This window comes from Bidens hawaiensis, unplaced genomic scaffold (genome assembly GCF_021521415.1).
Source record: "Bidens hawaiensis isolate Kalapana, Puna unplaced genomic scaffold, B.hawaiensis_p1.1 tig00002423_1, whole genome shotgun sequence".
Lineage (NCBI taxonomy): Eukaryota > Viridiplantae > Streptophyta > Magnoliopsida > Asterales > Asteraceae > Bidens > Bidens hawaiensis.
In genome coordinates, this window is record NW_027491133.1 from 2,449,577 (window position 1) to 2,463,984 (window position 14,408).

The 14,408-nt window shown below is 36.9% G+C and overlaps 1 pseudogene across 1 annotated transcript; it reads right to left on the reverse strand.

Moving 5' to 3' along the window:
* Nucleotides 1-9,828: 9,828 nt before the first annotated feature.
* LOC143619371 (uncharacterized) lies at nucleotides 9,829-13,960 on the reverse strand (annotated as a pseudogene). Its single transcript, XR_013151176.1, has 6 exons — nucleotides 13,251-13,960; nucleotides 12,210-12,460; nucleotides 11,754-12,129; nucleotides 11,209-11,340; nucleotides 10,949-11,124; nucleotides 9,829-10,142 (listed from the first exon to the last, which is right to left on the reverse strand). The product of XR_013151176.1 is annotated as an uncharacterized LOC143619371 (transcript).
* Between the last annotated feature and the right edge of the window lie 448 nt (nucleotides 13,961-14,408).

Sequence of the window (14,408 nt, forward strand, 5' to 3'; positions counted from 1 at the left end):
ATATATATATATGTGTGTATTTAACACACACACATCCATACATGCCGACCCCACCACCTTGAAAATTCGCCCCTCTTCCAGGCGAGGAGAAGACCTCGCCCCCGTTCATTTTCGCCTAAATATCGCCCCCGGGGGCGGTGTTCACGCCCTTTGTCACCTCTTCTCGCCCCAAATTATAGCCCACTACACTTGGCCTAAAAGAGAAGATTGTTAAGACCATTCCCGTTAGTAAATTAATTTGGATTGCAATACTATTAAAAAAATGAAAAAAGGCCTCAAACTAGGCCAAACAACTCATGGGAACAACCTAGTATTCCCACCACTTGCATGGTCACATGTCACTAGATCATTGGTTCATATTTTAATTTATTTTTCTTTGTTTTTATACTAATTAATTTTAACACTAAAACTGTTTTTCTTTAATAATTTTTAATTAATAAGTTTTTAAAAAAAATCTAAAAACATAGTCTTGTTTAATTATTTTTTTAACACACCAGTATAAATTTTATTAAAATATATATTTTTATAATAAAATAAATATTAATCATTATGATTTACATTTCTAAACACTTTTAATAAAGCTTTATTGGATTTTAATAATCTCTAATGACTGGTATTGGTCAATAATAATTCATATTCATTTTATCTCCACCGGCGGTCCCAAATTTCAAAAAGTTGGCACTCAGTGGTCCTCCGTTAAAAATGACTAACGACGTTATACTTTTTTCCGAATTTCAAACTAATTTTTCAGGGCTTGTGATCGGAAGAAGAATACGAATCGATTTATGTAAAACTTAACTCGAAACAGTGATCCAAACGACTTGATTTTTGTTAATTGGAAGTTCAAGCGCTAAAAAAGTTAGTTTGAAATACATCAATCGATTCGTATTCTCCTTCCGATCCCAAGCCCTAAAATTTAGTTTGAAATTCGGAAAAAGTATAACATCATTAAATTATTTTTAAAGTGGGACCATTGGGGGGCCAATTTTTTGAAATTTGAAACCGTTAGTGGTGAAAAAACGAATTGTGATTATTATCGGTTAATACCAGTCAATATGGACTATTAAAATCCAATAAACCTTTAATCAAAAAACAACTATTAATAAAAAATAATTATAATTTATATTTATTTAATAAAAAAGTAATGAAGTTTGGTTTGCTAATGAGTGTGAAAAGTTTGATTTAGTTGGATTGGGTTGGTGGAAGATAGAATTAGTTTTATAATAAAGATTGGGTTAGGGGGGACGGGGTGGAGCTAGATAGCCAACCATCTAGCTAGATGAGCTCATCAACACCGCCGCCGGTGCCCCCATCACGCGTGATGGGGAATCCAACGTGAAAGCCATCACGCTAGATATATACCGAATCACAATTACCTATATATATATATATATATATATATATGTATGTGATGGGGAATCCAACGTGAAAGCCATCACGCTAGATATATACCGAATCACAATTACCTATATATATATATATATGTGTGTGTATATTAAAACTGATCACGCTTACACAAAAACCTATGTATGTATGTATGTATGTATGTATATTAAAACCCATCACACTACCACCACCCCCACTAAATTTCATCATTAGTGATGGAATGTGATGGGGTGAGGTAGCACATCACCATTGAGTGTGGTGTGGTGATGAAAATGGAATCACCCCCTCCCCCTTTAGGTTGGTTTGTGAATGGGAATGGTCTAAATTCTTGAATTAAGGGGGGTGCTTGGGATGCCTTATTTAACCTCATATAACTTTTTCCCAATGGTTGGTAAGTCACAATATAGTGACTTATTAACTTATTCTCTCACAATTATTCATAATACCAAACATAACTTTTCCAAAAGGTAATAAGTTATAAGGAGCCTAAAATAAGCAATCTCAAACACCCCCCTAAGTCAAATATAAACGAGCTTAAACTTATATTGGAGTTATATTAACGAGCGAGCTCGGATTTGACATAATGTCTAGGCTCGTAAGCTAAAAGGATTATGGTAAGTAATTACAAGTAAATATTGATAGATAATGAAGTAATTAATAAAAAATATACAGTTCGAGTCCAAACTTGAAAAACTACTCACAGACTAAGCTTTAGCTTTAGATATATAGTTTTAAATGAGTTGAGCTCGAACTTGAGTTCTCTTAAGTTAAACGAGTCAAACTCGAACACAAACGAGATAAGCTTGACTTGTCTCAATTGCATCATCATGGGTAAACAACTATAATTTCCATGGAACCACTAACTTTATAGTGACATATAACATAAAGGAAATTATTATGATATATTAGCTGTCATATTTAGTTGCCTGTTTAGTTTATCTGTTTCCTTTTTGTTCTCCTTGATCTTAGGATCTTATTTTGTATTTAACCTCTTGTTATGATATGAAAAACCAAGATTGAATACCAAATTCTATATGGTATCAGAGCGGGTTCTCAAGAACCACCGCTCGTAACCTAAGATGGCCGGAGATAAATCCAGCGGCAGTGGCAAGAATGAAGCCATCGACGCCAACTCACCCTATTATTTATCCCCTTCTGACTTACCCAAACAGATGCACGTCAATGAAACTTAACCGACGGAAACTATAGTGACTGGGCGAAGGAGATGACAAACTTTCTGTTTGCAAAGAACAAGATGGGATTCGTGGACGGTACGATCCCTAAACCAGAAAAGGCGGCAGCCAACTACATGCTGTGGATGCGTTGTGACGCCATGATCATTGGATGGCTCACGACAGCGATGGATAAAGACATCAGGGGGAGTGTGAAGTATGCTAACGCCTCCTCTGAAATATGGAATGACTTGAAGGAAAGGTTCGGGAAGGAGAGTGCGCCTCGAGCCTATGAGTTAAAACAATCTCTCTCAATAACCCACCAAGATGATTCGTCCGTTTCGGCGTATTATACCAAGCTCCGTGGGATATGGGATGAGATACAATCTGTCTTTCCCATCCCGCGATGCACTTGTGGAAATTGCACTTGCAACATTGGGAAAAGACTCACTGAATTCAAGGACAAAGAACGATTGTATGAGTTTTTGATGGGTCTCGATAGGGATTTTTCAACAATAAGAACTCATGTTCTTTCCATCAAGCCCACTCCCACACTTGGAGAGGCCTATCGTCTAGCTTCTGAAGAGGAACAGCAGAAACAAATCACCATGATGAGAAAAACACAGGTGGAGCCGGCTGCGTTTAGAACTCAAGGACAACGGGAAGGTTCTTCCAGCTTTCAACGAAGCAAACAAGTTGATCATTGTTCTCACTGCGGGAGAGATGGTCATAAACGGGAAGGCTGTTTCAAATTGATAGGCTATCCCGAATGGTGGTCCAGTAAAGGTAAGATGGACAAAGGGAAGCCGAAGGCTGCACACGTTGAGACCGAATCCAGTCTAGCGGGCCTAACAGAAGCACAATACCAAACTCTCATGAAACATCTTGGTGGCAGTGGGCAGCATACAGAAGGTGAACCTACTCGTAAAGCAAACATGGCTGGTAAGCGTAATGAACCTGATTATTGGATCTGGGATTCGGGTTCGACCGAACATATTGTACATAAACAGGAGTCTCTTGAAAATGGCACTCGAGCCATACGAGAGGCGCCTGTTATGATACCGAATGGCGACAGTATACCGGTAGAAGCTAAAGGGAACTGCACCCTAATTGGTGGAATTAAAATCAAAGATGTTTTACACATTCCTAACTTCAATTGCAATTTGCTTTCTGTTAGTAGACTATCAAAGGAATTACAATGTATTGTAAGTTTTTTTCAGGATTTTTGCGTGATGCAGGACTTACACTCGAGGAAGTTGATTGGCACGGGTAAATGCGTTGAAGGTCTATATCGGATGGGGATGGTGGCTCAAGAAAGGAAGGCTATGGCAACGAAGGTTGATGCAAAAACTTGGCATTCAAGACTGGGCCATGCATCTGAATCCAAGTTATCGCATATTTCTTTTTTAAGAGAATTTTCTTTCAATTTTAAGAACAATGTTTGTGATTCGTGTACTAAAGCAAAACACACACGGTCTCCTTTTCCTAAGAGTTTTATTAAAACTACCGAATGTTTTGAGTTGATTCATTGTGACATTTGGGGTAAATATCGTAAACCATCCACAACCCATGCAAGTTTTTTCTTAACTATTGTGGATGATTTTAGTAGGGCTCTTTGGATTTTTTTAATCAGGCACAAGAGCGAAGCTAGTGATTGTTTGATAAACTTTCACCAAATGGTTAAAACCCAGTTTTCAAAAACCATCAAACGGATAAGAAGTGACAATGGAGGTGAGTTCACTTCCAACCGCATGAAAGAATTTTATGCGCGTGAGGGTATTTTGTCAGAAACTACTTGTCCTCATACACCCCAACAAAACGGAGTGGTTGAACGAAAACATCGACATCTCCTCGAAACGGCTCGGGCTCTCATGTTCAACGGGGGCATTCCAAAGAGATTTTGGGGAGAATGCATAGAGGCGGCTGTCTACATCATTAATCGCCTTCCGTCTAAGGTTATTAACAACCAAACCCCTTATGAGATCATTTTCGGACAAAAACCCGACTATGAACACATGCGGACTTTAGGGTGTTTAGCCTATTATAGCAGCATAGAGACAGGAGGTGACAAATTCGAATTCAAGGGAAGACCGGGAGTGTTTATGGGTTACCCACAGGGAACGAAAGGTGTCAAAATTTTTGATCTTGAGCACGGAAAAATGATAGTCTCACGTGATGTCAAGTTTGTTGAGAATAATTTTCCATTTGCTTATCTCAAATCCAAGGATCCAACTTCTGATATTTTTGAGCTCCCCATGTGGCATGAAGATGTTTATGCCAAGCATATGGAAGACGACAATGGTGAAGAAAATGCCATGTCCGATTTCTATCAGGAAACCGAACCCATTGAGACTACTGAACCGATTGAAGAGACACAAATCGAGGATAACATTGCCATTGAAGAATTTCATGTTGACCCTCTGGCTCCACGGGACACAAGGATCAAGGTGCCTCCATCCCGACTACAAGATTACAACGTGTCACTACCACCATCCATAGACCACGCCAAACCCGTGCACAATCGAACTTCTTCTACGGTACATCCTCTTTCCAATTATGTTTCTTATAACAAATTTTCGGAATCTCACAAAGCTTTTTTAGCGGCCATTACTGTTTCAAATGAGCCAAAATCCTTCAAAGAAGCTATGCAGGATAAAGATTGGCGTGATGCCATGCAGCAAGAGATTAAAGCTCTTGAACAAAACGAAACATGGACGTTAGAACAATTGCCAGAAGGGAAACACGCCATCGATTCGAAGTGGGTTTACAAAATAAAATACAAACCCAATGGCGAGATCGAGAGATATAAGGCCCGTCTAGTGGCAAGAGGATTTACTCAGATAGAGGGAATTGATTACCATGACACTTTTGCCCCAGTTGCAAAACTGGTTACTATTCGAACTCTGATCACGGTTGCTGTCAAGAAAGGATGGTCACTACACCAATTGGACGTAAATAACGCTTTTCTTCATGGTGATTTAAAGGAAGAAGTATACATGAAGATACCGCAAGGTTTTTCCAATCCAGAAGAATCTAGAGTTTGTCGTCTCAGAAAGTCCCTATACGGATTGAAGCAAGCCTCGCGTACTTGGTATCAAAAGTTCACAGTCTCGCTTCTAAATATTGGTTATAAACAATCTCATGCTGATCATTCCCTTTTTACCTATCAAAATGAAAGCAAGTTTGTGGCAATTTTAATTTATGTTGATGATGTCGTTATTACTGGTAATGACGAAGATATGATTCAAAGAACCAAAGCTCATTTGGATACGAATTTCAGCATTAGGGATCTTGGCCCATTGAAGTATTTCTTGGGTATTGAGGTTGCTCGGACTGAAGATGGGATTGTTCTAAGTCAGCATAAATATGCCATGGATATACTAATTGATTGTGGGCAGCTTGGATGTCGACCCAGTGGTTTTCCCATGGAGCAAAATCTAAAGCTTGATAAATGTCTTGAAAGTCACAAGGTCGATGCCTCTCTTTATAGGCGTCTTATCGGGAGACTGTTATATCTTCAGGCCACGCGTCCTGACATTGCCTATGCGGTCAATGTACTAAGCCAATTTGTCTCCGATCCCAGAGATAACCACATGAATGCAGCTCTTCGCGTGCTTCGTTACATAAAATCTAGTCTTGGTCAAGGTATATTTATACCAAAGGATGGTGGAATCCAACTTGTCGGTTATTGTGATGCCGATTGGTTGGGTTGTCCTTTCACCAGACGCTCGCGGACGGGTTATTTGCTGCTTTTGGGTGGTGCTCCGGTATCCTGGAAAACAAAGAAACAGTCAGTAGTTTCCCGTTCCTCGGCGGAAGCTGAATACCGTGCTATGGCTACTACAGTTAGTGAAATTCTTTGGATTCGTTCGCTGCTTAAGGATCTTACAGTTGACATACATGATGCTACACCTCTTCATTGTGATAATCTAGCTGCCAAACATATTGCAAACAATCCAGTTTTTCACGAGCGCACCAAACACGTGGAAATGGACTGTTTTTTTGTCCGAGAACGTGTTGAATCCTGTGAGATCTTGCCCCTTCACGTGTCCAGCAAACAACAGATTGCAGATCTTTTTACCAAGCCCTTGGGAACTCAGCCTTTATGTGATCTTCTTGGCAAGCTAGGTGTTCGAGATCTCCACACTCCAGCTTGAGGGGGAGTAAAGGAAATTATTATGATATATTAGCTGTCATATTTAGTTGCCTGTTTAGTTTATCTGTTTCCTTTTTGTTCTCCTTGATCTTAGGATCTTATTTTGTATTTAACCTCTTGTTATGATATGAAAAACCAAGATTGAATACCAAATTCTATATAACACTAGTTTGTTTGATTCTTTTTTCGCTACTTTGTTTCATTTTGTTGATTTGAAATTTGTGTTATGATTGGTATGATTTAAATAAGATACGAACATTTCATCATCAAAAGTACAAAATTCTATTAACAGATTTTATATACTTATATACACAAAATTGATAAATAGTAACAAAAAAGAATATAAAAAACAAGTCTAGCTCGAGTCTATAAATTTAGGCATGAGTCGAGCTTGGGCATCACAAATAAAGCTCAAAATGATACACATACAAGTTCAACCTCTCTTAATTAAACAAGTTGAGTATAAGTTACTCTAGTTTGTCATTAGTATAAATTGTGCACACCTCTGTTGATAACCTAATGACGTTACACTTATTTGCTACGCTATGTTCATAAATGATGGTTTTCTGACCCACTTTGTTTATAAGATCTATGCACATAAGATGGCTTTTTTTTTCCTCGGATGAGTTATGTTCAATTTTGATTGTGAAAAATAGCCTCTTGTTTCACCTCGTCATTTTGTATGTAAAATGTCAGAACGTTCATTGACTTATTAGATAGCAAAGTGTTAATTGTAACTAATGAGTTTTTTGTAACAGCTTCTTAACTGCGTTTACAAAATACTTTAATAAAAAAAAAATCTAATGATGTGGGACAAATGAAAGATACTATACATATCACGGGTATCCCAATACTCCAATAGTCCAATAGCGATTTTAGTATTTTTACCAATCGGAAGTCTACAAGTTTGACTTGTCGGTTTTTGTGAACAATAATGTTTGAAATTTATCAAGTATACCAAGGGGCTTGAAAGTAAAATCACTTCTAAAATATATTTTTAGAACGACTTTATGGTATTTAGGCAATCGTACTCTGCAAATTTGAAGAGTCTCGTTGCTCTACTCTGGCCAAACTATGTTATCTTAATCAGACCCACGCTGAGAGTTTGGCTTGGGCGTTTATCCGGAAGCCGTATCGCCGACTGTCACTTGACAGTCGTTGTGCCGCCACAAGATCGGAACTCTTTGGCATAAAACATATTGGGACGAAAACCTGGCTGAGCTCGGGATCCAAACTGACAACCCCGCAAGTCGCAAGACCTACTCAAATCATTCATTGTCAATATCCAAACAGACAACCTCGCAAGGCCTAGCTTAAATTAGAGGTGCACAAAAAACCCGAACCCGGAACCGGACCCGAAAAAAAACCCGGAACCGGTTTTTCTAAAACCCGGGTTTTTAATACCCGAACCCGAACCCGACCCTACCCGTAGGGTACGGATAGGGTATGACTTTCAATGTTGAAACCCGAACCCGAACCCGTACCCGATCTAAACCCGATAATACCTGAAACCCGGTTCTAGGTATACCCGAAACCCGAAACCTGGTTTAAACTATACCCGAAACCCGGTTCTGGTTATACCCGAAACCCGAGTTTTTTGCATACCCGAACAAGATTTTTTGCATGCTAGGATATTAGTGTTTGTGCACATGTTTTTGTGTGGCTGTCCATAGATCTATAGTCGTTCTCCAACGGATTTTTTCTAGAGTACGTATATGATATAAATACTTGTTTAGAGCAACACCTTTTGATATACCAAACAATTGAAAACACATAAAATATATGTTTTTTGTATCATTGTTTAGTTGTTTATGTATGTTTGAATGAACTTTGAAGTTTGTATGCAAAAAAATGGAGTTAGGATAAAAAAATGAAGCAGACCCGTTAATAGAAGAAAGCTGTAGAAAATGGGTTTTTTTTAATACCCAGAAAATAGGGTATTCAAAACCCATAAAACGGGTTTTTTTCAATACCCGAAAATAGGGTCTTCAAATACCCGGGTATTGAAGACCCGGTTCAATACCCTACCCGAACCCGGTACACAGGGTATGGTTTTTCAAGCCAATACCCGACCCGAACCCGACCCGATTATTGTGAATACCCGATTTTTCAATACCGATCATACCTGAACCCGGTTCCATACCCGAACCCGGTTTTTCATAATACCCGATTTGTACATCTCTAGCTTAAAACATTTATTTTTAATATCCACCCAAAGTGACACAAGTGAGAATTGAACTTAGGTCTTCACTGAATAACAAGTCCTTCTACCACTCCACCACAAGTAAAGGATCTTATAAAATATATAATTTGTTTATACTTTTATATAGATATAGATAATTTAATTTTGGCTGTAATTTGTGTTTTTTTCTTTTAAACTCAATAAATCAAAAATATATGCAAAAATTGTCAACGTTACTATAATCAATTACGGTCATATTTAAATTTGTATTTATCATAATTACAGTGAGCTGACACAATAGAAAAACAACACTCCAGGCCAAAATACAAAAACGCTCAAGAATTCACAATACGCTTAAAACGGGTTTTGTGAAGAAAAGTAAAAAAATCGATCGACAATCCAAATCTATTTTTTTCGGTGAATTGATGATTAATTGGATATGTATTGATGATTTTGAGATCTTGTGATGTGATTTCGTAGATCAATTTCACGGATATAGGTATTTTTATACGTTAAGATATGTTAAAGATTATTATATTCTATCTTTTATCTAGAAAACCTAATACATATGTAAAGATTAATCAAATAACAAAAACCATCTAAGGATTATTCTTCACAACATATATATAGAGAGAGGAGCATTTGATGCTCAGTAACCGGTATCTATTTGTTCAAAAACTTGATATCGGTATTGGTATTTTTGATACCAATACCACATAGATATGAGTGCATTGTAACGAGTACCGAGACCATTGTTAGTACCCACTTTTGACAAAGTTAAGTATTGATATGTTAGTACCGAACTCATTTCTAATCATATATATACTCTATTTCGGTCTACAGTTTCAAGAGCCATTATATCATCTAACAATTTCTAGTTTTCTTTTTTTAATTTAATATTGTACCTTGTGATTAAAATGATGCAAACCAAGAAAAGAAAGATTATGATTTATAAAACAAAATGGAATGTCAACATATTCCCAAAGTCAAAATTCATCACCTTCATCAAGAACCTAAAGATAAATTATGGGAATACTTGTCACCCTCCAATAACCTTGCTAATTTCACATGATTTGCCAACATGTTGACTTCTAAAAGTCAACCACAGAAAACACCACAGGATTATTCCCACTCGATTGTTGACGGAGGCTTTGATGTAATGTCGAGACAAACTCGGTTCACCCCACGGACACTGTTGCAGATTTTTCTTGACACGTCATCCAAAAACTTATGCTCAAAATAGTACCTGAAAGTTGATAAATGTTATCAAAATGAAAACCACAAGAAAGAAGAGAGTGCTCGACAAAATTAACTACTACTTTCAAAATGTCAGTAGATTGACTTTGGAAGTCAAACTTCCATATCAAGATTCTCTAGAGCGGTGGTTATATGTCAAAAGATAACACCTCAACAATTTCAAAATGGACATTTACATAATATTTTAACACTTTTCAACTAAGAATCTCCAGGTTTTGTGAAAAAACAATACAGGTTTAAATGTAAACTATCGTCATTTTGACTCAAAAAGTTAAGTATAGTCAAGTCATACTGGGTCAAAAATGACTATATTTTAGTCATATAGATAAAAAAAGTCATTCTTGAGTCTTGACCCCATATGTAAAAATATAAGGTGAAATCTAGTCAGTTTGACCCAAAAGTCAAACCACACTGATTTTAAAATGGGAACTTTATTTTCTCGAAAAAATCACTTTTGGCCAGTTATCTACATGTAAAAATGCAGAAGGTGGACTTTAGTCATTTTGACTCAAATTGAACAATACTGATCTTGATATGTGAACTTTAGTCACGTTGACTCAAAAAACTATGATTGATCACCTATCTACATGTAAAAATACATGTTAACTTTAGTCATTTTGACTCATAAATCCATTTTTGACACCATGTCTACATGTAAGTACATAGGGTAGACTTTAGTCAGTTTGACTCAAAAGTCGAGCATATTATCATTTTGACCCCATACCTACATGTAAAGACTTTACATTCCTAAATTAAAAAAACAAAAAACTCAGATACAAAAACGAGAGTGCTGACCAGTCAGCGGTCATGCCATCTTGACTTGTAACCGCTCTAAGTGCAACAGCATTTGAATGAGTCCTTTGATCTCCTTGAACACCAGTCGTTTTAATCGGTAAAAATACAGCAAAAGCTTGCCATATTTCATCATAGATGCCAGCATCCTTAATTGCTTGTATAAATATTTCGTCCACCTGCAACACAAATTGATTACAAAATAGGATTCAAATAAAATAACAATAATAAAAGAAACTATGTCAAACGGTCTTGTTATATACCTGGCGAAGAATATCCAATGCATTTCCTTGAGTAACATCACCCGGGATTCTCACAGCAAGGCCTGGGCCCGGGAATGGATGTCGCTTCAAAAACGCTACTGGAACATCTAAAATCTTTCCGAGCTCCCGAACCTTCAAAAGAACAAAATTTACATAAAATTACGCCAATTTCATCAGAATGGTTCAAATCAAATTTCTGAAAAAGGATTCAATTTTTATAATCAAAATCTACAAAATTCTTCCCAGTTTCTTTATAATGACTCAAAATAATAATATTTTTTTAAAATCAATTTTTATGAAAGAAATCTGCACAAGAGTTATTCCCACTTTCACTATAATATATTATAATATAATAATACTTGGTAAAAAGATTCAACTTTTAAGAACGGAAACTAAATAGAATTAGTCCCAGTTTCATCATAACAAACCAAATTAATAATCTTTTATTAATAAGATTCAACTTTTGTGAATGATTACTACATAGAATATAGGCTCAAATTACTATTACTAATAATTTATAAAAAAAGTTCAATCTTTATGCAAACCTCATCCTTAAAAAGAAGCTTAAGCGGTTCAATGAGCTTCAACTTCATATCTTTAGGAAGCCCGCCAACATTATGATGACTTTTAATCGTGTGTGAATGAGTTCTTCCACTTCCAGGTGGCGGGCAAGATTCAATCACATCCGGGTACAAAGTTCCTTGAACCAAATATGTTGGTTTTTTCCCCAATTTCTTCTCTAAATCATGAGCAAACGTATCAAAGATTGATATAAACTCCTTCCCAATAATCTTCCTCTTTTTCTCGGGATCCGTCACTCCTTTCAATTCGCTGAGAAACTGAATCGATGCATCAACACAAGCAACAGGCAAATGAAGATCTTTGTTAAAGGTTCCCATGACTCGTTCTTGCTCCTTGTATCTATAACCAAACACATAACCAAAATTTTAAAATCTTTGCGATCGAACTTATGAAAATGTGGTTGAAGTAAAAAATCTGACCTTAACAAACCGTTATCAACAAAGATACAATGCAGCCTATCGCCAATGGCTTTGTGAACAAGAGTGACTGCGACGGTGGAATCTACACCACCGGATAACGCGCATATGACATGATCATCAGGGCCCACCATACTTTTGATTACTTTTATTTCTTCCTCCATTACATCTTCCATCTTCCATCCAGCAGTCACTCCGCATATATCAAAAAGAAAATGGCGGAGCAATTCCATCCCCTCGGGTGAATGTGTCACCTTTATATTATTAAAAGATATAAAAATCAATTAAATTTGTTGTTTCAAATGAAAAAATGAAAGAAAACCAAAAAAGTTCACAGCTTGGTTTAAAATTAAACCATCAATTGCAATGGGTCTGAAATTTTCAATCCGATAGAACAAAATAACCGAACAAATCTGACCGTCGAATGAGCAATAGGTTTGAGTATTTAAACAAAGTAGACCATCCATTGAACAAATCTAAACAGAGATGAATAAATATCTTATTTTAGTATTAAAACGTGAGCTTAACATATAATCTTAATTTTTTTATTGTCTTTAAATAACAAATGCCCCAGTACCGTACGTGATGCAACACATGCTTATTAAAACCGGGATTCACGATCAAATAGAGTGTTTATGGGTGCACATGGAACCGAAAAAACCGATCTTTAACCAAAAAAACGAACTTTCGGTTCACTTACAAATTGCATGTAATTAAAAGCAAAAAAAACAAACCGAACCAAATTAATGAATTTTAAGTAATTTTTAATAACTTAATAGCTAGTGTTACCTAAACAGTTAGCTGAAATGTATAATAATCAATCAATTACTAATTAACAAAAAGGATTTTGGCCCAATTTCATAATCTTTTGCCAATATGTTTCGGCCCAAATCGAATTTCGGTTTTTTGTTCAGTTTGAGCCTAAAACCGACCCATGCACACTCCTAAATTGTGACTCGATTTTCTAATTTAAAAATATACACAAATTTAACAAACAATAATCCAGCCAAACCGACATCCCAAATCACTAATTTAAAAATATACCTCCGGGTGATACTGCAGCCCATAAAACCGCCTCCCCGGATTCTCCACCGCGGCGCTGCTCGCTCCTCGCAACCACCTCGAACCCAGCCGGCAGCTTCACCGCCTCATCACCATGACTCATCCACACCACCTGCTTATCCCCAACCTTCTTCCCCTTAAACAACCCACCACCACAATCCTTAACAACCTCAATCACCATCCTCCCATACTCCTGCTTCTCACCAACAGCCACCACCCCACCCAGCTTCTGCACAATCAACTGCAGCCCATAACAAATACCCAACACAAAGACACCAACTTTCTCCACATACTCGACAAACCCATCTGGGAAAGAGGGAGCGTGGGGCGCGTGGACAGAGTGGGGGCCACCGGAGAGGATGATAACAGATGGGTTTAAGTCGGTGATGGATTTGAGGGAGGCGGTGCCGGAGATGCAGAGGGAGAAGACGGAGAGGCTGCGGATGCGACGGGTGATGAGGTGGGTGTACTGGGAACCGTAGTCGAGGATGAGGACCAGGTTTGATTTCACGGCTTCAGGCTCCATTGATTTGATTGAAACGGAAATGGAGGTGGGTGTTGGTTGAGTTGAGGGTTTATTATGAAGGCTAGGGTTTTGACGATGGTTGGCGGGAAGTCAATGCCCTAATTACGGATGTTGATAAGTTTTATATTGTTTGGAGTTTGGACCCTTTTATTTGCAATAATGTTAATTAAGATTAAGAAGGCAAGGATTTTGATACTAGAAACATGTTGGCTGTTTTTGTGTTACTTGAGTTCGGTTTGTGAAAAAACTTCAACTGAATTGAGTTTAAATAAGCCCGAGCTCAAGCCTAAAAGTAAGTTTTATGATAAACAAGTATACGCCTGAGCTTACTCGTTAACCTAAACGAGCATGTCATCAATATTGTTTTATAATATATGTATTTGTATATATTTAATATTTATTAATTAATCTATATATTGTTATGATAAAAATAACAAAATAATATAATATATATACTATGTTATATATAAAATTATAATTGGGAAAAAATATATGTAAGATAATTATAAATATATAAAAATTAGTTAAGATATATTAACAAGCTGAGCTCGAGCTTTAAAAACTACGCACGAATTAAGTTTGAGATGTAAAGTTAGATATCGAAACAAGTGAGT